This window comes from Euprymna scolopes, chromosome 18 (assembly GCF_053919585.1).
Source record: "Euprymna scolopes isolate OS-2025 chromosome 18, ASM5391958v1, whole genome shotgun sequence".
In the NCBI taxonomy this organism is placed as follows: Eukaryota; Metazoa; Mollusca; class Cephalopoda; order Sepiida; family Sepiolidae; genus Euprymna; species Euprymna scolopes.
The window spans coordinates 65,972,409-65,999,793 of record NC_136499.1 but is presented as its reverse complement, the minus strand read 5'-3'; the positions used below and the strand labels follow the sequence as shown (position 1 = coordinate 65,999,793).

Sequence of the window (27,385 nt, the reverse complement as noted above, 5' to 3'; positions counted from 1 at the left end):
CTCAACAACTAGACTAGAAAAATGACAATAGATGAGCTCCTAAAAATAACCTCAAAATCTCATCTGCATTACACAATGAACTGGTACACTTACGAGAATCAGGTAAAAAAAATATATGACAATAGAGCACATATGACATTCTTGAATCCATTAGACAGTTGAAACTGAATGCATACACAAATTACATACATTAATAGACTTAATTGAGACATAGAAATAATTTAGATGACTGTGGATGATATACATATCATCCACAGCTGTATCACAGCTTTTCAATGTTGCTAAACTCATACCCATTCCAAGCCAAGCATTTGAACCTACAACCATTTAGTGGATAGTCATCAACAGTTCTACCTCCAAGCCAGGGATCAGCACTCGTAAATTATATCTCCACTGTCTTTATATAAACATTTACTGCCACTTTTAAAGTGCTCCATTTGTTTGTTTACAAAGAACTTTGCATTAGTAAGTAGCTGCAATATAATTTAAGAAAGTGCTTTGATATATATATATATATATATATATATATATATATATATCGTTTAAAATATAATTATCCACTGACATGTGTTTCGTCATCTACAACTCATCAGAGTGGCTGAATCTAGTGAGATTCAAAATCAGGACCCCATCAAAAGTATCGCAAACAAAAACAAATAAAAACAACAAAAAAGTCTATATTCCAAATTCCAAGATGTTGTCCATCATACCATTTATTTCTTTCAGCATGTTAAAATGTTCAAGTCTTGAAAGATGGTATAAATATTTATGTAATTATGCCCATATTCGTTTGTTTTTCTTCTAAAGTTGATGAGTTCCTATTCTTCTGATGAATCAAGTCGGACAAGTTTCAAAAATTGACATAATAATTATAGAAATGTTTCTGCGCAACGAAACAGGTGCTGTCAAGAACTGAACATTTTGACCTGCTGAAATAAATAAATGGTAAAATGGACAACATCTTGGAATTTGGAATATAAACTTTTTGTCATTTATTTGTATATGCTCTGTAGTTACAGCAAGCTTCGTTAATTAAAGGATAGGTTTAAATAAAGAATGAAATATAATTGAATAAGCATATTTTTCACATAAACATATATAACTAATATATGATATAAAATAGCAAATCGTGTTTGGATGAAAAGTTGAATAGCTTGCATGGGTCAGAATATCTTATTAAAGGGGTAATCAGAACCAGTAGTAAGGACTGTTACAACTTGTGTAAATATTTGGAAGTATTAATTTGGAAAACAATTCAAAGTTTTTGATGAAGAGTTTTGTTTTGTACTGATCCTTTTTTATGAATATCTAATCAAATCATAACTCTTAGATTTAATAGAGTTAATCATTTTACAGCCCTGTATAAGTAATAGGAGATGGTTTGAAACAGGAGATAAGAAATACATTTTATCTAGATCTTAAGGGTAAAGAGTGCTTTTGTGTGTGTGTGTGCGTGTGTGTGTGTGTTTTCTCAATAGCAGATAAAAAACAAGTCTGTTTGGAATTATAACCCCTAGAGCTAAAAGAGATGTGGATCAAAGACAGCGAGTTGCAAGGTAGAGAGAGAGGAGGCGATGTTCTCATCCTCTGGGCATTCAATCATAACTAAATGATCTTTCCTTCCCATACTATTTCTCAGTACTAGGATTCTTACTTGAGTCTTTAAGCATGCAATCAAGGGGTTTGATCCGGGGCATCACCAGACCACTGAACAAGACTGTTGAAAGAAAAGGGCCTGCTAATAACAATTTCAAGTATTTTTTTTCTGTTTGAAATTTGAAACTTACTTTTAAGGTTCAGTAAGCATCCATATCTTTTTTCGTGAAATCCACTCTTCTAAAATATTGAATCTGAAAAAGAAAAATGATACTTTTATTTTAAAAAATATATATATTATTTAAAAAAAATTTTCGTCTTTTTTAAGATTTTAACATTATTATCTAAAAGAGCCTGGAAGAATAAAAATAAAAATGGGAAAAAATTTGATCCAGTGTCATTAAAAACCTGGTATTTTACCATGCGGTACATACAGCACCTAGCCTTTCCAAATGGTCACCCATCTGGTACTAGCCAGGCTCAACATTACTTAACTTCGGTGATTTGGCAAGAACCGGTGTGTCAACATGATTGTGCTGTATTAAAATACCAGATTGTGCCGTGGTAAAATACCAGATTGAAAAACTGGCGCTGTCTATCCTTCTCTCGTGGGTAGATTGGGACTTTCTTAAGCCGTGGTTGTGATGGCGTTACAATAAAAAATATTTTTGATAGCCCTGGCGAAGCATCAAGTATTCAGCTACTGACAAAATTTGAATTACACTACATACTTGTGTAGTGGGTTCAATCTTGGCTGCGGCCATGCTGGATGGATGGATGTTATAAAACAAAAACAAAAAGAAATGCAAAGAATTTTAAGCATTCTGACAATGTTTAACTTGTACATATTTGCATTTGAATACTTTAAGATACAAATGAAAAAAAAAAGGATTTTTCGTATCATTTGAATTATTTGGACTACTGTTCTCACCACGGATGTTATTATTAGTAAAAATAAGTAGTAACACTACACATACAAAACAAGATCAGGTTTAAAAGTTCCCAAAATTAATACTAGAATTGTTCACATTGATCCATGGTGCAACAGATAAAGTGCTAAATAATAATCAGTTCTAAATGAAAGTCTTTGGTAGATTGAAGGTTCAAGCCTCACGACAGGTGAAATTAACTAATATAATAAAATTTACTCGTTACTTCCACCCAGTCATGACTGACAGAACGAGAACAATCTACCTCATGGCTTAAATCAAGGGTTCAGCTTGAAATTTTACAAAGATTCTTGAGTTCAACAAAACTTCTGAAGAAGGTGAGAAGTTACATTGGTCAAACTATAAAAATAGTATCCAAGCTGAGAACAATAATCTGAATAATTCAACTAATACAACTTTTAAAATTATTATCAACCATGCGTGAGATAGGCAAACGGATTTCTGAGATTTTTATTCAATAAGCGACTCATTCAGTACAAGTTGTATGCAGTATTGATTGATAAGAATATTTTGCCTTGATTTATTTCATTTATCTTTAACATTGCCAGTAAAGGATAAACAATAAAATGATACAGCAATTATCTGTTTTCGTTTATATTATCAGATATATGATATAGCTTACTTACTTTTATTTCTTTTAATTTGAGTTTCTCATCTCAAAAATACGTTCTTCTTAAGATATGTCCAGTCAATCTTTACAGTTAAAATATGACTGACCGACGAAAATGATATTTCATACTTATGATGCATGTTTGGATGCATCTAAAATAAGATTCATCCATTCAATCTGCGCATTTACAAATAAAGTTATTTACAAACCAAACTGTGACAAACAGGCAAAACCTCATAGTGAAACAAGGACACATCTAAAAATATATATTAAAACTATAATCATGTATTTCAAAATAATCTCTCAAAAAGAGTAGTCTGAATAATCCAAAACATACAGAATTTTATTTTTACTATATCTAAAAACATTTAATCTATATTATTTTTACTATATCTAAAAACATTTAATGTAGGCTATATTATTTTTACTATATCTAAAAACATTTAATCTATATTATTTTTACTATATCTAAAAACATTTAATGTAGGCTATATTATTTTTACTATATCTAAAAACATTTAATCTATATTATTTTTACTATATCTAAAAACATTTAATGTAGGCTATATTATTTTTACTATATCTAAAAACATTTAATCTATATTATTTTTACTATATCTAAAAACATTTAATGTAGGCAATATTATTTTTTACTATATCTAAAAACATTTAATGTAGGCTATATTATTTTTACTATATCTAAAAACATTTAATGTAGGCTATATTATTTTTACTATATCTAAAAACATTTAATGTAGGCTATATTATTTTTACTATATCTAAAAACATTTAATCTATATTATTTTTACTATATCTAAAAACATTTAATCTGTATTATTTTTACTATATCTAAAAACATTTAATGTAGGCTATATTATTTTTACTATATCTAAAAACATTTAATGTACGCTATATTATTTTTACTATATCTAAAAACATTTAATGTAGGCTATATTATTTTTACTATATCTAAAAACATTTAATCTATATTATTTTTACTATATCTAAAAACATTTAATGTAGGCTATATTATTTTTACTATATCTAAAAACATTTAATGTAGGCTATATTATTTTTACTATATCTAAAAACATTTAATGTAGGCTATATTATTTTTACTATATCTAAAAACATTTAATCTATATTATTTTTACTATATCTAAAAACATTTAATCTGTATTATTTTTACTATATCTAAAAACATTTAATGTAGGCTATATTATTTTTACTATATCTAAAAACATTTAATGTACGCTATATTATTTTTACTATATCTAAAAACATTTAATGTAGGCTTTATTATTTTTACTATATCTAAAAACATTTAATGTAGGCTATATTATTTTTACTATATCTAAAAACATTTAATGTACGCTATATTATTTTTACTATATCTAAAAACATTTAATGTAGGCTATATTATTTTTACTATATCTAAAAACATTTAATGTAGGCTATATTATTTTTACTATATCTAAAAACATTTAATGTAGGCTATATTATTTTTACTATATCTAAAAACATTTAATCTATTTTATTTTTACTATATCTAAAAACATTTAATGTAGGCTATATTATTTTTACTATATCTAAAAACATTTAATGTACACTATATTATTTTTACTATATCTAAAAACATTTAATGTAGGCTATATTATTTTTACTATATCTAAAAACATTTAATCTATTTTATTTTTACTATATCTAAAAACATTTAATGTAGGCTATATTATTTTTACTATATCTAAAAACATTTAATGTAGGCTATATTATTTTTACTATATCTAAAAACATTTAATGTAGGCTATATTATTTTTACTATATCTAAAAACATTTAATGTAGGCTATATTATTTTTACTATATCTAAAAACATTTAATGTAGGCTATATTATTTTTACTATATCTAAAAACATTTAATGTAGGCGCATAGATCTTTGCAAAACAAACAGTGATACCAAATATATTTTTGTAGACTGATTAGACACCAATTCATGACTACTTAGTTTGTTCGAAATTAGAAAATTTGACATCTTGTGTGATCTAGGAACAAATTTTCAGCGTATAATTGAAAATGCCTGCTGTGAAAACTTGAAAAATTCTTACAAATATGATGTTATCTCGTGGTACATGAAAATTAGTCATAATGGAAGCAATATTTATTAGATCAAACCATTTATCAAAACAAAAAAAAATGCATAAAAATGACAGGGAACCACAATTTTGACTATTCATAAAATATGAATTTTAAGAGCTAACACATTGAGTCTTCTTAATATGATTTATAGCACCATAAATATCAAACAGTATTTCTCTTTTAATAGTAAATCAAAAAAAAACAACTCCGATTTGAGCAATGTAAAACGGGCTGAAAAATTCATTTTAAAATAGGGCCCAAAATTTCATTCAGTACATTTTTCAACTTTCATTTTTTTTATGAAAGACAACTTTAAACTCATATTAAGTCCACCATATTGATGAGTGGCTCATTTTGAAGATGGTACTGTTATTATTGTGCATTGAGATACATAATATCGTTCACATTAAGTTGAAAAACATCAAAATTAAAAAATAAATCAATTATTGCACGAAAATAGTTAGTAACCTGAAAAAAATTAATGACACAAGAGAAAGAATCATAAATGAATACTAAGAAAAGATTACATTTTGCTTCGATAAATGAGTTAGCACAAGTTGAAATTGAAGAAAATGTTGCTATATTTTGTATTTTCACACACTAAACTGGCTGGTTTGCAGTACCTATTAATACTCCAACATTTTGCCCTGATAAGAAACTCAGTCTCAGATGTTCTATTGCGTTACTTGATGTTAAGTATGCATCTTAGACATTTCTACTGAAAACGTTTGAGCAGTTTGTTGCTTGTAGAAAAGTGTCCAAGATTCAGAGTAATATAGAAGAGCAATCAGAATGTACAACTGTACTCAGACTTCATTTAACAATATTAATGAAGTCTTGTTTCTATTTACTTGCCTTCCCACGAGGGCAGAGTTAAATGTAAGGTCGGATTTTAATACAAGTAAATCCAGCTCCCCAAAAAGGGGCACTGAACTGGGTCAAAAATAAAAATTAAGTATGGTTATTTTCATTATTGACATGTTTCGAAACGCTGTACTCATCTTGGTTGTGCCATGTTCTCAAGGTTTCGGCTGTTGCATTCTCCAGCCTTCTTCAGGTGTCCTTTGTCATAATTTAGTAATCTTCTAAGAATTTTGAACTTCGCCGCTAGGATAGACTGATATTATTTGAAAAAAAAAGAAAAAAGAAAACAATAGAAAGTAAGTTAAGAAACTCTGTAAGCCAAATGCATAGTAAAGAAGTGGACATGTCAAATGTTACCAATCAAGGTCGGATGTTGAACCAAATCCTTATACAGGGGTAGATTGCTCTCATTTTATCAGCCAAGATTGGGTAGAAGTCTTAATTCTTTAATTGTTAGTACAGGTGATGGTAAGAATATAATGAAGAAGTACTAAAGATTCTTGCCCAGTCATAGATGAATTTCTTTGAACCAAATGTGTAGAGAAGAACTGGACATGTCAAGTGCTACCAATCAAGGTTGGATGAGCGTTATTCTCATAACATAATTTTGTTGATGTAGCCTTCAGCCTTCTTCAGGTGTATTTTGTAAAACTTGCGAATGTTTCTATCAAACTGAGTAATCTGTATGAAATTTCGAACGTAACTCTTTATTTAATCCAGAAGAGTAGCATGCTCTCATTCCACCAATTATGACCAGATAAAAGTCTTAAGCAATTCACAATTATATTCTTAGTATTACCTACACTGAGAATTTCTCCGTTGATTTTAATGTAAAATCTAGCTCCCTAAAAAGAGGCACTCTGGATTAGGTCCAAAATAAAAATTAAAGTATGGTTATTTGCATTATTTTTTTTTTTTGTTTCATTGGACAGTCAACCATTTCCCTCCTCTCCATAATAGGCATGACTACCCAGTCGCTAATGCAGCCATCAAAAAGATTCAGTCTGTAACTCAATAGGCTTCCAGCTGGATCAGGTCAAAGACACTTTGATCATATAAATAAAATAGGAAATGTTGTGAATGCTCTTGGTTGAAGGTGACAGTATGTGAACGGAATAATCACCATAAATTGCTATAAAAACAAATCTTCTATTATATAAAAAGGCAAAATGTGGGTGTGTGTGTGTCTCGCAAAAACTTCTGACAGACACATCGAAACATGACAAAATCAGTATCGTTTTAAACTCAATCTCTCAGATGACACATATCAAAAAATTGACCCAAACCATTAATTTCTTAACCCTCAACTGGGCAATACAACTGAGTCGGGTTTTTTGTTGACATTTTCACAAGTCATAGTCTCCGTTCAATTGACTACCCTTAATTTCAACACTCCGGTTTCGCAATGGACGCATCAGTTAGTTTTTTTTTACCTTTTCCTCCTTCACGTTACAGGTTCGAGCCTACTTGCCTACAACCACTTTTTTTTTTAACACCTCTCTCCACCTGGGCTGCCTACTGTTGTTTTGATTCCTCCTCCAACTCTCCTGCTACTACCACTTTTTTTTTTAATACCGCTCTCCACAATTGGGGTTCCTTAGTACACCACCTCTCCACACCCGGGCAGTGCCGGGTACCCCCGCTAGTGTTTTATAAATGGAAAAGATGAAAACAAATAAAATCCTGTCAGATGGCCAAAGCTACCAGTGGTGCCAAAGGTGGCAATACAGCCATAGCCACCAAAATTGTGTTAGTATCCCTGATTGTAGATGAGGACAGGATATAGCACGTGCGATTGCATGTGGTATAAATAAAAATAAAACGCTTCCAAGAATTTAAAACTTCAGCCCCTATTTAAACCACTGAGATAAACTGCTCGTCTGAAAAGGTCTTTTTTAGATAGCATAATGGTTGCTTAACTAGACAAAACTCAAGAAAACATGTTTTAATCTCATAGTTTTAGTTGTGTGAACTTTTTCATCAAATTTAACTGCTTTGAAGTATGTTGTTCATTGAAAAAAAATTCCTGATTCGTTCCTGCTCCCTGAACCCTTGAAATTCAAGCTATTTTAGTATATCATGCCTACTGGATTTAGTAATCAATGCTCAACTGTCTGACCAGTCAAACTACAAACAAATAAACTGACAAGAACACTAGTAGTGTTCGGACGATTAATCAGAATCAGAATTGGGAATCAGAAAAATCGGAACTCTTGGGGATATTGGAATCGGTATTGGAATCATAAAAATTTGTACATATTTTCCGATGCCAATAACAATTCTTTTGTCTTCTTTACTTGATTTTGTTTAAAGGAAAATCTTCCACTGCTGGTAGTAATAATAAAATAAATATTTACTGATTTTAAACTATTATTAAAACTAAAATCTTATGGTAATGATAAATTAATGAAAATCTATTGATTTTAAACTATTATTAAAACTAAAATCTTATGGTAATGATAAATTAATGAAAATCTATTGATTTTTAAACTATTATTAAAACTAAAATCTTATGGTAATGATAAATTAATGAAAATCTATTGATTTTAAACTATTATTAAAACTAAAATCTTATGGTAATGATAAATTAATGAAAATCTATTGATTTTAAACTACCAGTAAAACTAAAATCTATAGATCATTCTTCAAAAGTGTATTTTTACATTTGAGAAAATATCTGCACATTTAACATTTTTTTTTTTTTTTTTTTTTTGTAATTGTGATAAAATAGCACCTTTTTAGTTAAATAGTATGAGATTTCTAAAGAATCAGAATCGGTAATGGTATCGGAATCAGGAAAAAATATTGGAATCATCCCATCACTACTAGAAAGCTGGTTTATAAGAACGTTGGAAGGTTCCATTATGCTAAGATGGGTAAATCTTTTCTGAGGTCTACACGGCTGCTAGTCCAGGAGTGTATAATCTATCAAGAAAATTCTTGCTTGTATGAAGCAATATTTATATCTGAACCATTGGAGCCCTTTATGCTGATAAGTGTCAATTTGATTCTACATTGGTGCTCAATCCACTTAAAAGTTTTATATACTAATGAGTCACCACTTATTAAGGCCAAAAGCTACTTGAGTACAAGGATTGATGAGATTGTCAGTCAGATGATGAACAACACCGTGAGAGGATTGAAAAAAAGATGGACAAAATTAGACTACTTTAGAGGATGACACGTCAAGTATTTGTTGACACTGGACTTCAAGATGACAGAGAAGCACTTATTAAAGACTTTTCATTTTATGAACCTATATTACACAGATACTGCAGCTATTATAATAAAGTATATCATCATTATAAAGAAGTAGAAGGGAGGCGATGTTTGTAGATTAATAATGATGACAATTAACGTGGATTAACTTAAGTATAAGTCAGTTAAGAGATTGTACAACTCTGCTTGACTACATAAAGATGTGTCGAAGTCTTATCTGGCCTTTACTTCCCAAAATTATGTCAATGAAATGTTGACAACTCCAGAACTGTTCATCTGATCAGCCTGAAATCTTGCATGGTAAATACCGTTACCAAAGAGAATTTGGAAAAACTGGAAGTTGAAATTCCATCAAAATTTCGACCATGACAAGTTTTCAAAGTCAAGGTCATAAAAGAAGATACAAGACTCCATTGGCTATAATATAGGCCAAGTTGAGAGTCTCTATAATGAACAGAACCAAAGATATTGCTAAGCGTGTGGCTTTCACCTTGACCTAGATATCTCAAAATAAAAACAGTTCGAAATTAGACCACATTTTGACCAACTTTGGTGATGATTAGTTAAGTGATGTGTGGACGTTAAGCTGTTTACAAACAACAGTGACAAACAAACTTAACTGAAAAGATAACATTCTTAGCAGAAGTGGGGATACATGCTTTAGGTCGTTGAAGTGATCGCTTAAATTATTTAAAGATAAATGCAAATTTTTAAAGAAGGAAAACGTCTCATGAAAATTAAGTGTAGGATTCTTTCCAAAATTTTTTAGACTATTAAAATAATTTCCAATGTTTCATCATTATGTTTCAGTTTTTATTATCAATTATCATTGAATTCATGTTTTGAAACATGACGCAGATCATAAATCTACGACATCATGCTAAAGTTATATTTTGAGTAGGTAATATTTTAAGCTCTATTTATAAGTTCAAATTCACTCAGTTCGTAAAATCTCAGACTGAAAATTTCAAGGTTTTGGTTTTGGTTTCTGATCACGGTATCCATTGGAAATTTATTATTTCCTATTAATGCAATATTCTCCATTCCTAAAAATAGTACATATCTCCAATATTCCGAAATGAGACAAATTCTGCAACATATTTATTACGTTAAAAAAAAAAAAAAATTGTGACAAACAGACATATGAACAAAATCTCTTTTCATATAAGATGGATTTTTTTTTTATTGCATAGACCAAAATTAAGATTAAACAAATAATATCTGAAGAATATATTTGAAAAAAGGGCTTAAACATTCAAGTAATGATTTTCACAAGCAGGGAGTCCAGACATTGCCCAGGATTGAATAATAATCAACAAATATTTCACACTCTCTTATTTTTATTATCATCAAAATTAGTGAAACCACCCATTTTTCAATCAAATTGATTGATTGCCTGCTTTAGTTGGGTACCCATCGCAATGCATTGAGAGGAAGCTTCACATGCCTCCTGCAGTCAACTTCACGTGTTCCTTCCTCGTATTATTTTGATTACCGATACTTATCAAAGGCATTTCGATACAAAACCTATCTAAGAATACTGCCAGGTACATAAAGTACCTTCATGTGAAATTTCATAAAAATCGGCCCAGCCATTTTCGAGTCCATAGGAAACGAACTCACACACAAAGTTCTTTTTATATAATAGTGATGATGGTTGGTATTTTTAAGATTTAAAATAATAAAATAAAAAAGAGATTATCCAGCATCGGTTAAATCCATTTTTTTTTTTTTTCCGGTATAGACTTAGGACAAATTCATATTTTGAAGTAATACTCAAGTTGCATAGAAATTTATTTTTTTAAATAAAACCTCGAACATGTTCGCTTGTTGTTTTATTTTTTTAAAATAATATTTAACCTACATTGATTAAAATGATATATCAACTGCTAAAATTAAATTAAAAAAACAAAAAAAACTAGTTGAATGTTATTCAGACTGTTTTTTTATATATATACATGTTTATGTGTGGTTTATTTTTTATTATAACAATAAAATGCGGACTCTTTCCAGTTATATTTAACCCACAATGTCAATCGATTTATTTTTACCATGCTTTAAACATTAACACTATTCTCTATAGCAACACTGAGCATTGTGCTGGTATATTAATACATCAGAGAGGCGGTAGCACTCTCTATATAGGGATGGCCCGTACACGCCTATATACGCCTACAAAACAAAACTATCCAAATCTCAACTAAAATCAACTTATAAGTTTCAAAAAGCACATATTCTTACAGAGAAGTGTCTTACGAATCCAGCGAGTGTCAGAACGTCGGTTAAAATGTCAAAAGAGAGCAAAAAAAAAAAAGGGTACAAAAATGGCCAATTGTTCTTCTTTCTTCTTCTTTCTTCTTTCTTTTGAGACGATGTATCTCGGTGTACGAACGGTCTCTGACAACAGTTCAAGCATCAATCGACTGCTCTTTACACGGAGAAGTGCAGTGACCTATCGCTTTTTAGCTAACTCCATAATTAAATAAGATTACGTGTAATAACAAGTTTTAAACACTATATACCCAATGTAGACAGACCACTTCGAACACGGAACTTCTCTCAAAAGGGACAGCTCCAAATAATACACCGGATGCTCACAGACGTTCCAGTTTGCCAGTGGCGTATATTTCTTGGACGCTGAATATTTGAGGTGAACGTTAAGGTTTTTTCTTTAAACAGTAACCCACCAGCGTTAATGAAACCACGAAATCTTTATCTCAGTTGATCAAAATTGTTATAAGAGTAACCTATCAGCAAGTACGACGTCAAAAAACAATGTTATAAAAACAAATAATTCTTCAGATTTTGGACTGTAAAATATGTACAAAATGTCAATGCTGTGACCAGGATTCGAACCTAAGTTAGCACGGCTACAACGTGGGGTCCTAACCTCGAGACGATCACGGCTAACACTGACGTCTGTCGCTCTTGGCAGCAAGACACATGACTACTGTCAAACTATTGAAAAATAAGGAGGAAACTTGAAATTCTCACGCATGCGCAAAAATACACTATAGCAACCATTGTTAAATGCAGCTGAATCTCTTCGCTCGCTAAGAAAAGTATATCAGACCAGTTCTTCTAAGAACTCACCAAACGCCAAAGGAAATAAGTTAAATTAACCGCAAAAGAAACTGCAAGAAAGTCAAGAAAAATTTAATAGTGAAGGTATGAACATTTTAGAACTTTATAATACTCTAACTGTTTTATCAGAGAGGCGGTAGCACTCTCTATGTAATATAGAACCGATGGAGGACCAAGAGGCAACTCCTAAGGCCCAAAACCCAAAGACCTAAAACCCAGCAGGAAGCGACCTGCTACTAATGGAGGCGGCAATGAGCCGCCTCCTAAAAAAGACAATACTATCATGAATGTAGGTTTAAAAATAAGACTGTAAGTAAAAATACTAATTAACAAGAATAAAAAAGCATTGGAAATGCAAAAGGATATAGGGATGGTATGCCAAAAAGTATACAAACAAGATAGCTATGAATGGCTAGGCACATGGAAATAGAATTGCATCCAAAGTATAACCCTATAGCTTTTTACAACTGTAATGATGGCACGGAATGAAGATTGGAGAAAAGCTATAGGGCTATACTTTGGATGCAATTCTATTTCCATGTGCCTAGCCATTCATAGCTATCTTGTTTGTATACTTTTTGGCATACCATCCCTATATCCTTTTGCATTTCCAATGCTTTTTTATTCTTGTATACAAATACATATTAGTCTTTATTATAGAGTAGATGATACATATTTAAAAATATATTGCTTCTTAATAGAGATTAGGTATTGCTAATAAATATATCAATATTGCATATATCATTTCAATGTAAATAATGTGGCAACAATTGTTGCTAAACAAGTTCAAATCTAGAACTTGAAAGATTGTGCAGACAACAGTGATAGCAACAATACTATCCTTTGATGATTTGTTGGTCAAAAGGGAGGGGGGTAAGCAGCTGAGAGGATGATGACATCAATAAATAATAAGGTTCTGCAAAACCACTGTTAAGATGTTGACGATTAGAAGTAAACAATATAACCAGCATTTTTATGACACTCACAATATCACGACTGCCAATACGTTCTAAGATGCTTGTGTATAATATATATGGAAATCCAATATGGCGACGTAAGACGTTTTCCAATGTGTTTTAAATTCAATTATTATTTGAGTGGGAGTGAGGAGTGGGGGATATAAACATTACAGTAAGTGTTTTTTTGTTGTTTGTTTTTTTAATGATGTTTTTGCATACGTTACATATCTCAATTTCCTTTTATTTTTTTTTTCTTCAAATTCTTTTTTGATTCCATAGTAAAAATTTCCAGTCGTTTTTTTTTTTGAGAAACATACATTTGTCTCCGAGGAGTTGCTTTATGGTCTTCTAATATTCAACGAAACATTTGTAAGATGTACTACAGAAAAAAATAAAAACTAAATAATAAAAACTTTTGAGTGTGAATTAACTACATCTTTTGGTTTTGGATTGATAACTAATGAGATTATATAAGTTTCGTGGTTCAATTTGAAATTCTGAAAAAGCAACATATATTCGATTTAAGAATCTATTGCTTGACAAAAGGAATATACAGAAGGGGTTATTTTAATTTCCTTAATCCATGGATTTTCAACAATGGGTCATATCATCAGAGGAAATGAAATGTAGTTAGCAAAATGTTCAGCTGCGAATGGACGCTATTTTGCTTTTCAGCACAATTATTGAAATTAGTTTTTTTGAAAGTATTACTTCAAGTAATATCTATCAGGATTTTTCATCTGAATTCTATCAGTGTCTTATATATATATATATATATATATATATATATATATATATATGGAACTCTGTATGTGTGTTCATTCCCTATGGACTCAAAAATGACTGCCTATTTTTATGAAATTTAGCATGAAGGTACTTTATGGGCTTGTCAGTGTTCTTAGATAGGTATTGTATCGGAATGTCTTCAATAAGAAGTGATAATAGAAATAATTAGATGAAAGAAGGAACAGAAGATTTTGACCAAAGTTAACGCCTAACATCACAAGTGCATTTGAGAAGTTTTATTGCCACACAAACAGAAAGGCCTGATGTAAAATCAATAGTAGGTTCTTTGATATGACAGGGGTGCGTTTGAAATGAATGTTCCTGTTTAAAACACAATTGTACCATGATACTTGACTTTCTTTTTAAACTTGAATTCAAGTCATTATCACTGCACAAGCAGTAAGGCCAGCATATAAAGTCAAAAGTAAGTTCTTCGATATGACAGGGGCGTGTTTGAAATGAATGTTTCTGTTTAGAGCACAACTGAAACATGATACTTGACGTTTTCATTTTAAACTTTGATTCAAGCCATTATATATAAAAATAATTTTATAAAATCAACAGTAAGTTCCCTATAGTGCAATGTAAACTACAGTATATTGTAGAATAAGTCACTGCAGCGGGGAAGGGGGCTTCCTCCTGGTGCACTATGCTGGGTCCCCAACTAGAGCAGGTAATCAATCGATTATTAATTTTGATGACAATAAAAATATGGCCGTGTTAAACATTCGTTGATCATCATTCAATCCCAGACAACGTCGAGTCTCCCTGCTAGTATATATATATATATATATATATATATATATATATATATATATGTTTGATTACCACGGAATTTTCATATTTTAAAAAATTTTCTTAGTAATATTCTTGGCACAATGAGCAAGCTTTCTAGTTTCAGGTGGCAGTTTATATAATATGGCTCTGCTTTTTTCTTTCTTTTTAATTATTATTTCAGCCATCGCTCTAACGGTTTCAATTGTTGTGAGTAGTACAGTAGAACCCCGGGATACGGCATTAAAAATTAGTAACAAAATACAGTGCAGTATATAATACACATATATATAATCAAATAACATTATAAATAACACCGTAAGGTGGGGCAAATACCGTAACCAAGGGCCAGAAAAACATCGTATTCCACATCATAACCTGAAAAAAACGTATCCTAATGCCACCGTATCCTGGGGGAGTTCTGTAGTTTGTTTTTTTTTTAATTTTATTTTTTAGAAAGAAGTTGGTTTGCTTTTTTTTGTTTCTTTCTCTTATTTTTATAATCTTCTCGAATGTTTTGCCAGAAAAAGAGGGAAAGGGGTGTGGTTGAGTTTTGTTTATTTATTTTTTATTTGTGTATTTATTAACTGTGCTTAGTTAATTTATTTATTTGTATATTTATTCATGTTTTGTTTATAATTAAGGAATATGTTTAATATATTAGTACCGGTATTAAAGGCTATTTTTGTTGATATTGGATTGTTTTCATTTTATAAGTATTGCTTCTAATATTTTAGTTGATGTATGCAATTAGTCTTATGTATGATTTTAGTGTTAGTTGTTAGCATTTTTCGTATTTCGGCTGACTAGTGTTTTTTTGTGATATATAATACTGCGTTGAATGTAACTCTTGTTGAATAGATGACGCCTGTAGAGATTGTTGTATAGCCAATATATGATCATGGCCTACTATACATTATATATAATATTATTATAGTAGGACATGGTACGATATATTTTCTCAGTTTGGTTATGAGGAAGACATTCCTCAAATGGGCATGCAAATTTATATATTTTGTTAGTTTGGCTTAGGATCAAGTTAATGGTGTTATTTTTATTAGACATTTTAAATTTGACATAAATAATTACTTGCTGCATATATATATATATATATATATATATATATATATATATATATATATATATATATATATATATATATATATATATATATATATACCAGCAGGGGTGGCCGGCGTTGCCCAGGTGTTTGAAGGTGTGTATTGAGCAAAACAAAAAAAAGAAAGTGGTAGTTGGAAGGCAGGATCTAACCTGTACCGTGAAGGAGGAAAAGAATGGGAAAAAAAAATTGACATCTTTGCTGTTATGACCACCGCCAAACCGGAAGTGACGTATGTTTAAATTAAGGCTAGACAATCGAAAGGAGAAGATGACTTTCAAAAATATCAGCGTAAAAAGCCCCCCCCCCTGCAGAAAAGTGCCCAGTTTAAGGTGAAGATATTAATGTTTTAAACCAATTTTTCGATATTTGTTGCCTGAAAGGTCGAACATCAAAACGATACTGATCTTGTAAAAATCCGTTGTCTCTGTTAAAAGTTTTAGGCAGACATGCAAACATACATACATACATACATACGTACATTTATATATTGGTAACTTCAAATTTTCGACCCAAACCGATTAAAAAGCTTGCCCTATCTCTGAATATCCTTTATGAAAAATTTATAATGTTCAGACCAGAAATTGTCTGAGTAATTTGGTAGAGACCGCAGAGGTCAAGTATTTTTTTTAACTTTGACCCTTATTATGACCCCTAAAGATGTATTGTTTTGGGCTCAAATCAAGTTATTAAGTGAGATCCATGTCCAAGGAACCTATATCTAAAATTTCAAGTGTTTACACCCTGTATATCAAATTTGGAGTCTGGAGACTGAAAATTGACAGAGTTATTGCATAGAGAAATGTACACAGACAGACATACACACACACATACACACACAGACACAGACACTTTCACTTTTATATATATGTATATGCTAACCTGGCGTTGCCCGGGTGTTTGGAGGTGTATGCTGAGCAAAAAAAAAAAGAAAAAGGTCAATTTTTTTTAAATTTGACCTCTATTATGACCCTTTAAAATTTATTGTTTTGGGCTCAAATCAAGTTATTAAGTTAAATCCATGTCCAAGGAACCTATATCTAAAATTTCAAGTGTTTAGACCCAAAATTGTTGGAGGAGTTTGGTAGAGTTCTTAAAGGTCAAATCGTTGAACTTTGACCTCTTAACAGCCAAATTTCTGTCCGAAACCCGATCACATCGATTTTCCCAAATCTCAGTACCCTGTATATCAAATTTCGAGTCTGTAGACTGAAAATTAACAGAGTTATTGCGAAGGAAAATGTACACAGACACACACACAGACAGAGACGTGTTCACTTTTATAGATATACTAGCGGGGGGGGCAGTATTTTATTTTTTTGTTTTACTTCACACTAGCGGGGGGGGTACCCGGCGTTGCCCGGGTGTTTGTAGGTGTGTATATGGGGGGGGGATAAGTAATAACCCTGAAACGATGTTAAAAAATCGGAAAAACCAAAACCAAAAAAAAAAAAATAAATAAATAAATAAATAAAACAGCGAAAAAAAAAAAAACGCTGTGTGTATGGGGGGGGGGGAAAGTAAACTAAAGAATAAGCGAAGTAAAAAAATAAAGAACCGTTGCTGCCCGCGTGTCTAAAGATGTAAAAGAAAAAAAAAAATAGTTTTGGTCGTGAGGCTGGATTGAACCCGGGGAGCCTTGACGCGGAGGTGCCAACTACTTAACTGCGTAGGCCAAGAGTAAGAGGAATTGATTATAGTGTTAAAATAAGGCTTATAAAGCGAGTGAAAGAGGTTTGATTGACAGATAGCCACTAAATGAGGTCATCGCGGGAGCGTTACGAGATGACGTAGCAGTATTTTATTTTTTTTGTTTTACTTCACATTAGCGTTTATTAAATTACGTATTTTTTGTTTCCTGTCTAGAAATCTCTCTCTATCTGTCTGTCTGTCTGTCTCTCTCTTTCTCTCTGTTTGCGTTTGTGTATGTATGTGTCTCTCTCTCTCCATCTTCTTTACTCTAAAGACTGTTACTAAAAAGAAAATGGCGTCTGGCTGTTTTTTTTTGTAAAAACTTCGATCGTTAATATTTTTTGTAAGCGTATTTTTTTTTACTTCACATTTTTGGCTTGTTATTTTTCGTTTAACTATCGTATCTAACTATTTTTAATGTGCTAATAACTTTGGTAACATTGTCATAGCGTAGAAGTTCATAGTTTAGCTTGTGTGAGGGTTAAATTTTTTTTTTACCGATAACAACATTTTTAAATTTTAAATTCAGACTGCCATTAGAGCTTGCTGACGTCAAGATCACGTGACATGACTCAGCAGGTTTTAAATACAAGTTGACCCAAAATAAATGGCCCCGTGTATACTTTATGTAGAAGAGTTGGCGCCCGTATTTTTGGGGGCAGTTATAAATCGATTTAAAAATATGTAATGTTTAACATTAAAATGGCACTTTTTTGGCCCCCCCCCTTGCAGAAAATCGATCAGTTGACGCACTTCTGATGATCCTTTTGGGTTAATTTTTCAATATTTGTCGTCCGGAGGGTGAGGCTTTAATATGATACCAAGTTTGTGAATTTTTGTTCCGCCGGTCAAAAGTTTTTAGCAGACACACAAACATACATACATACATACATACATTTTCGCTTTTATATATATAGATAGACTAGCATTTAAGCCCGGCGTTGCCCGCGTGTTTGGATGTGTATTTTGAGCAAAAAAAAAAAAAAGTGGTAGTAGAAAGGCAGGCTCGAACCCATACAGCAAAAGAGGAAAAGAACGGGACAAATACCTGATGTCTATGTTGTTACGACCGCCGCCAAACCGGAAGTGATATTTTTTTAAAACTTAGGCTAGACAATCGAAAGTAGAGGATGACTTTAAAAAATATCGGCAAAAAAAGCCCCGTCCCCCCATAGAAAAATGCCCAGTTTAAGGTGAAGATATTAATGTTGTTTTTTAGCTAATTTTTCGATATTTTTCGTGTGAAAGGTCGAACTTCAAAACGATACTAATCTTGAGAAAATCCGTCGACTCTGTCGAAAGTGTTGGGCAGACATGCAAACATACATTACATACATACATTTATATATTGCTAACTAAAAATTTGCAACCCAAACCGATTAAAAAGCTTGCCCTATTTCTGAATACCATTTAGTAAAATTCCAAATGTTTGGACCAGAAAGTGTCTGAGTAATTTGGTAGAGACTGCAGAGGTCAAATTTTTTAAAACTTTGACCTCTATTATGACCCCTTAACATTTATTGTTTTGGGCCCAAATCTAGTTATTAAGTTAGATCCATGTCCAAGGAACCTATATCTAAAATTTCAAATGTTTGGACCCAAAATTGTCGGAGGAGTTTGGTAGAGTTCTCAAAGGTCAAATCGTTGAACTTTGACCTATTAACAGCCAAATTTCCGACCGAAACCGATCCCAAAGATTTTCCCAAATCTCAATACCCTGTATATCAAATTTCGAGTCTGTAGACTGAAGATTGACAGAGCTATTACGTAGGGAAATGTACACAGACAGACACACACACAGACACTTTAACTTGTATAGATATATAGATAGATAGACTAATAGATTAAACAAAAATATATACGTATACATAAATATATATGGAAACAATTTTTTGTTTACTGTAAAGATTTTATGCAAATATTACGCAAGTATAAATCATGTAGAATATCTGCATGAATATAATTACACGGAATAGTTAACTCTAGAAAACCGAAAAAACTAATAGGGAATTAATTGAAATAAATGCTTAAAAAATATGCAAATTAGCTAGATCGTTTGCTAGTGAATGCATTTCTACAACCCATATATAAGAAAATTGTATTTTCTTTTTAAATAAATAGAAAAGAGGGTTTTTAATATGAATATCAATACACGCAAAAGAAAAATGAATTCATAGGAATATATATATATATATATATATATATATATATATATATATATATAGAGAGAGAGAGAGAGAGAGAGAGAGAGAGAGAGAGAGAGATATACTAGCAAAAGTACCCGTCGTTGACTGGGTTCAAAAACAGCCTACAGAAAATGGACTCTGATTTATGAAAGTATGATAGGTTATGAAAAGGAAGGGTTGTAAAGAGATAGCTTCGAATTTGGGGGTATCAAAACCAAAGCAAAATATGATGAAAGTAAAAATAAAATAGATAAACCCCATAATTTATTATGCCATACCTGCTTACACTGAAACATTTACCACAATATTCTGTGGATCTATATTAAAAAACCTTGTTAAACTTTGTGACATATTTCCATTCTATGGAGGTCAGGCGCAAACGAACACCCCATGATTTTATTATACCATATTTCTTCAAACTGAAACATAATTATCAAAGTATGCTTACGCAGATAGATATGAAAAGTCTTTATTAAAGTTTGTGCCTATTTCCATTTTATCGAGGCCAGGTGCGAACGCAGACCCCACAATTTTATTATACCATCTCTATTTAAGTTAAAACATACTTATCAAAGTATTATTATGTACATCTATATCAAAAACACTTGGAAACGTTTTTTTTTTTTAAGTTTTAAATTTTTATTTCCATACTTTGTGGACCAGGCGCATACACAGACCCCACAATTTTAATGGTTCATCATTATGCCAGATCAAACATACCCATTCCTGTGTCTCAATACATCTTCTATCATTATATGTGATCAGTTTTCTATAATAGTCAACCATATAGGAGCCTATTCGTGACCAGACACACACACAGACGTTCAGCTTTATATATATATATATATATATATATATATATATATATATATATATATATATATATACACACACACGCAGAATACTCCTTACATGACAGGTAAAATTAATTCACCAAATAAAGCAGTTTTGCACGAATGTGCGCATACGAATAGTAAAATTTATATATTGCTACTAAACCTTATGTCTAGAATCGTTATTCTAATTACTATAAAAATCCACTACATGATTTTATTCTTAAAAATGTCTAAAATTTAAGGCTTGAACTTAAGTGATCTGAAGAAATAATTTATATTAAAGGAATCTAGCTTAATTGGAATCTAATGACTACTGATCAAATTTAATGTAAATCTGAAATATTTGAATTTTCAAATGGGAGATTGTGTCTTTTATACCTTTTTAAAACCCCTTAAAGTTTCAAAGAAACTAAAATTTGGAGAATATTTATAAATTAACGTCTAATACACACTGCTAAAATTTCACAAAAATCGGAGGTTTCTGAATCTTCACAAAGAGCATCCACTTCTTTGTCCCCAATTAAATTAAACTAAATATAGCCCATTTTTGGACCATTTTATGCCTAGCAGCTGTGTTCCAAAATTAATAATGTTCGGTTAATTAGTTTAGGAGTCCTGTACATATATTTTATTCAATGGAGACTTTACATTTATTTTGATAAACCTTCAGTATCTTGTTTCAGAAAAACACAATGGTAATAATGTACAGTGTCCATTGAACAAACTATATATATATATATATATATATATATATATATATATATATATATATATATATATATATATATATACGAGGTGCCTTCAATAAGTTTCCAGACTTTTTTCATATAGGCACTTTTATTGATAGAACACACATGAAACCCGAGTCTCCTTCGGCTGCAATGCACTTTCTGTACCATCCCAACAACTTATGGAAGGCCCCATGGAAGTCATCTTGTGTGAGCATGTTAATGACCCCCATCACAGCCTCTTTCATCTTGTCTCATAACGACAGTCTCTAAAGTTTTCTTTGAGCTTAAGGAATAACCAAAAGTCACAGGGTGTAGCATCTGGACTATAGAGAAGGTGAGGAACTGTTTTGATGCCCATCTTAATCAAAGTCTGTGACAAGGATGGATTTGTGGTCTGGTGCATTCACGTAAATCTTATGCATCTTCAGTTCCTCGTGAATAATTGTGTGTACAGTTTCTACACTGACATCAAACGGTGCACTTATTGTCTCTATAGACACACGATGGTCCTTATTCATGAAATTCTTTATTTGGCCAATCAACTCTCGTTTTCTGACTTCCTTACTCCTCCTACACCTCTCATCATCCCTTACAGACTTCCTGCCTTTCTTGAATCTCTTATGCCACTCAAAAACTAATGCTCGATTCATGCAAGATGGTCCAAAAGCAGTCTGAAGCGTTTCATACGTTCCTGTGGTATTTTTTCCAAGTTTAAAATCGAATTTTATTGCATATCGTTAGTCTAAAGTGTCCTCACGTCCAAATTGTATTTTTTTAATTCATCAGCTGTAACCATCAGGCTTTAGTAGGGTGTATTCCAATTCCTGCTGTAGCTATTAATTTGAGCCTGAAATCATAGACATTGGTCAGTCATCTCATAAGATGTATAGCAATAGCATACTGAATTTTTAAGAGTCTATGACAATATTAAATGCATGTACGAAAAAAGTCTGGATGAGCATTTTTGTTATTTATCCTATTACTCTAATATATATATATATATATATATATATATATATATATATATATATATATATACACACACAGTAGAACCCTGAGATATGGTGGCTCTAGGAGACGGTTTTTTCAGGTTCCAATGTGGAATACAATGTTTTTCAACACTCTGGTTACGGTATTTGCCTGCCTTAAGGTGTTATTTGATTATATACATATGTACTGTACTGTATTTTGTTACTAATTTTTAGTGTCGTATCCCGGGGTTCTACTGTGTGTGTGTGTGTGTGTGTGTGTGTGTGTGTGTGTGTGTGTGTGTGTGTGTGTGTGTGTGTGTGTGTGTGTGCGTGCGCGTGTGTGTGTGTGTGTGTGCGTACGTGCGTGAGAGAGAGAGAGAGAGAGAGAGAGAGAGAGAGAGAGAGAGCATACATTTGACAGCTGTGTCCTGAAATCTGGATAATAAATGGACTGGTACCTGTTTCTAGGATATGTGTGAAAGGGAGGAAAGAGATTTGTTGAGAGAAGACGGTTCTGAAACTGTTTAAGTATGGATCCCAGCCAATGTGGGAAGCTGTTGAATATGTTATCTAACCCTGAATGCCTGTAAGTTATCTGCAAGTGAAAAAAGTTATCGTCCAGAAAGCAAACTAGTATTAAATTGTTCCACCAGGTCAGAAGTGATAAAAAAAAAAAATAAAATAAAATAAAATAAATGGCAGGGTGGGAAAAACGGAGGTACAGAAGTAATAGTTTTAATTTCTGTACCAGGAGAGAAAAAAAAAAAAAAGAAGCATATCAGAACTTTCAGATCCTCATTTTCTCAGCAACTCCTTACAGCGATCACCATTCCCATTGTATCAAGTGGGGAGGGTCAAAATTAATTTTTAATGCTTGTAGTCGCCTCCCCTCCCTGATATTTGAGAAGAGTACCAAGAGAAGTAGAAATGCCATAGGTGCGGCAAAGTGCTGACCTCCTGCATATTAAACTTATCTTGCTGATTTTGGGCCATATCATTAGGAGGTGATTCAATGTAAAATATTAAATGGCCTTGTGCCAAACTAGGCTGGTCCGAATATTATTTGATGTTTTAAAGTATCAAATCAACATTTGAATCCTATGAGTTTTATATAACAGATGTGAGTAGCAATTGAAAAAAAGAAAAGGAAAAAAACTGCCCGCTTGTGGAACTGTTCCGCTGGCCTGCTTTGTGACTGACTACTATATAGTAGCCTTCAAGTCCAATACAAACAAGTTCTTGTTGAGCCGTCCCCCCCTTAAATAATCAATTATATCCAATTTCCACAATTAACGGTTACTACACTACCACCACCTTATATTTATTATCCTCAAGTAGCATTTGAACCTTGATAATTGGGGACTCTCTCATGGTAAAGGTCTGGATCAAGAGAGCCCTAAAAAAAAAAATAATAATAATGTTTCAAAACCCCCTGAAAAAAACAAATGAAAATAGCAGTGAGTACCCATCCGAGCGCAAAAAAAAAAAAAAGCAGTAAGCAGGCAGGCTCGAACCTGTAATGTTAAGAGGAAAAGGAGGTGAAAAGAACGGAAACCGTTTAGTTGTCTCAGGCACACGACTTGTGACGTCACGGGCGTTCAAAATAATGTTTTATGTGTACTTCTTGTAGAAAATGGCTCAGTTGATCGTGAAAGAATGAATGTTTTGGGCCAATTTTTGGATATTTGTCGGCCAAGAGACTGAGCTGTCAAACGATACCAATTCAGTGTTGGTCACGTGTGTCGAAAGTTTTAGCGAGACATACAAACATACACACACACAAAGAGATGAGATTTATATAATAGATGGCAGAATTAAAATTTTTAGTTTTCAGAGAGAACTGTCATAATGAAAAGTAAGGCACAGAGAAGGGGAAAAAAGCAGAATATAAAAAGAAAATAGAAAAGAAAAAGAACTAAAATTCAGCAAATAGCAACAAATAAACAAGACTGACGATTTGGTAGAAATCGGCTTTTTCTTATTTTTAGAATAAAAAAGTGGATTTTGAACAAAAAAAATGGAGAACATCTATGGGAGACTCTAGCTATTCAAGCTAAAATTCGTTTTTCCCCCCCCCCCCTATCTTAAAAAAGTGGAATTCCATTAAAAAGTGGAGAACTCACATCCCTGAAATAATAAAATTGCATTTAAATATTATGATTAAAAAAAAATCCACCCGATCATCGCTAACAGAATGAATCTGAATAACTGAAATAATATTCTTTTATACAAGAATGGAAACAATGAAAAGAATGCTGAATAAGTAAAATATGCTGAGTAGAAGGTTTTAGGCTCATAAGAATGCAACGAGTCAGTATCAGACATTTTAATCAACAGGTACTGAATATTAGAAGACTATAATAAGGAGTCGGAATCGGACATTTTAACATAGTTGAAATTGGATATTTTAGAATTCTAGGAGTTGGAATTGGATATTTTAGAATTCTAGGAGTTGGAATTGGATATTTTAGAATTCTAGGAGTTGGAATTGGATATTTTAGAATTCTAGGAGTTGGAATTGGATATTTTAGAATTCTAGGAGTTGGAATTGGATATTTTAAAATTCTAGGAGTTGGAATTGGATATTTTAGAATTCTAGGAGTTGGAATTGGATATTTTAGAATTCTAGGAGTTGGAATTGGATATTTTAGAATTCTAGGAGTTGGAATTGGATATTTTAGAATTCTAGGAGTTGGAATTGGATATTTTAGAATTCTAGAGGTTGGAATTAGATATCTTAGAATTCTAGGGGTTAGAATTGGATATTTTAGAATTCTAGGGGTTGGAATTGGATATTTTAGAATTCTAGGAGTTGGGATTGGATATTTTAGAATTCTAAGAGTTGGAATTGGATATTTTAGAATTCTAAGAGTTGGAATTGGATATTTTAGAATTCTAGGAGTTGGAATTGGATATTTTAGAATTCTAGGAGTTGGAATTGGATATTTTAGAATTCTAGGAGTTGGAATTGGACATTTTAGATTTCTAGGGGTTGGAATTGGGTATTTTAGAATTCTAAGAATTGAAGTTGGATCTTCTACCTTCTGCCTCCGCAACCTTGCTCACAATTCTGCCTCCTGACTTCCCACAGAAGGGATCCATTTTAACCAAACTTGACATGCTGATAGCTACCACACCAGATAATATCATAAGATACATAAAGTTGACCTAGGTAAACCCTAAAGGTCATAAGAAGCAATGTAACAAAATGGTGGACAAGATTATTCCTGATAGTGTTCTTCAAAAAAAAAGAAAAATGTCAATTAATAATCGATTTTTCTTTTGAATCAGTATACTTTATCTATATATAATTAAAAAGTTGTGTTTTGAAGTTTATCTCTTCATACACAAATAGAAACGTCATTGGTTGACAAAAAAAAAATAGGAAAAGTACACATCTCAGTATCACGTAAGTCTAAAGAATTTTTTTTATTATTTACATAACGGTTTTATAATTTTTCAAGAAATTAACATAATTTAATAACATTAAACAAAAAAAAAAATGCATAAAGATTTTTCTTTTAACTAAATCACTATTATTTCATAATATATATAAAAATAAAAAAAAAGTAAGTATAAACGGTATTTAGTATTAGTTCAAAATCATTTATGCTTAAAATTATGATTTTTAATGTCTTTGCGAAAAATATTTTTAAATTAAAAAAAAAAGAAAATAATATGTAAATACATTCATCATAGTTACTTACTATGCAAATATTAAGCATTTTTTTCATAAAATTTCAAAGATGTTTCTACATATATATAAAGAAACATTTTTATACATTTATATACATGTATGTCTATATATATATATATATATATATACATATATATATATATATATATATATATATGAGGAGAATAATGGAAATAGTATTCTGACGAAATAGATAAATAAAAAGGAACAAACTAAGGTATATGTTCATCAATGTTTCGTCTTTATTTCGAGACTTCCAGTCATCCAGAGGAAGTCTCGAAATAAAGACGAAACGTTGCTGAACACATATATTGGTTTCTTCCTATATATATATATATATATATATATATATATATATATATATATATATATATATATATATATATAGCTAGATATCTTTCTCTTTCTCTCTCTCATATATATATATATATATATATATATATATATAAGTGACTTTGTTTGTCTGTGTGTGAGAAACAGTCTCTACAAAACTATTGTCAACTTTTAGTCTACAGACTTAAAACTTGATATATAGGGGATTCGGACCTGTGGAAAAAATTCAAATCGGTTTTTAGCCAGTAAAAATAGCTGCTAAGAGGTCAAAATTGAAAAATCTTCTACACATCTACAAATATACATTTATATGTTTACGAGTAACTACATTCAATTTTGAAGTTTTGGTATGCATATGAACTTATCTCAGATGTAACGAATAATGTTGGAGAGCTACACGTTTTGGTTTTGATTCTAGCTGATGGTACTGAAGTCAGTTTTTCATTTTTTTAATTGCTACTATATACTGGGTACAATATAATAATCAATAGAAATAGAATAGTTACGAAATTTACATAAATAAAAAAAAAATTTTAACATATTTTATGACCGGGCGGTCTGCTGTCCATGTTGATTGCAACCTATTGTGCTACAAACCAAGGGACGACAAAATAGTATGACTTATGAGAAGTATCAGGTTGACAAGAAAGTTCTTGCGGTTTTTAACTTTTAATTTCATATGAACTTATCACAGCTCATAAAAAATTTACTGATCGAAATAAGCATCATCAGAATCAACACACTTTTACCAACACAAAACAAGTGTATTTATGCCAGTAACATAAAACATCTTATGTTTTCGAGTAATGAATTCGCTGAAAACGTTTTTGATATTGCTTAGG

At 31.4% G+C, this 27,385-nt stretch overlaps 1 protein-coding gene across 16 annotated transcripts in view; it reads right to left on the bottom strand.

Annotated features, from left to right (window-relative positions):
* Positions 1–27,385, bottom strand: part of LOC145297650 (SHC-transforming protein 1-like) — a 438,749-nt gene that overhangs the window by 213,676 nt on the left and 197,688 nt on the right. For all 16 annotated transcript variants that reach the window (XM_080143795.1, XM_080143788.1, XM_080143792.1 and 13 more), the window contains one exon: positions 1,788–1,850. The gene's annotated coding sequence lies outside the window, so the exon portion shown is untranslated. The remainder of the gene's footprint in view (positions 1–1,787; positions 1,851–27,385) is intronic.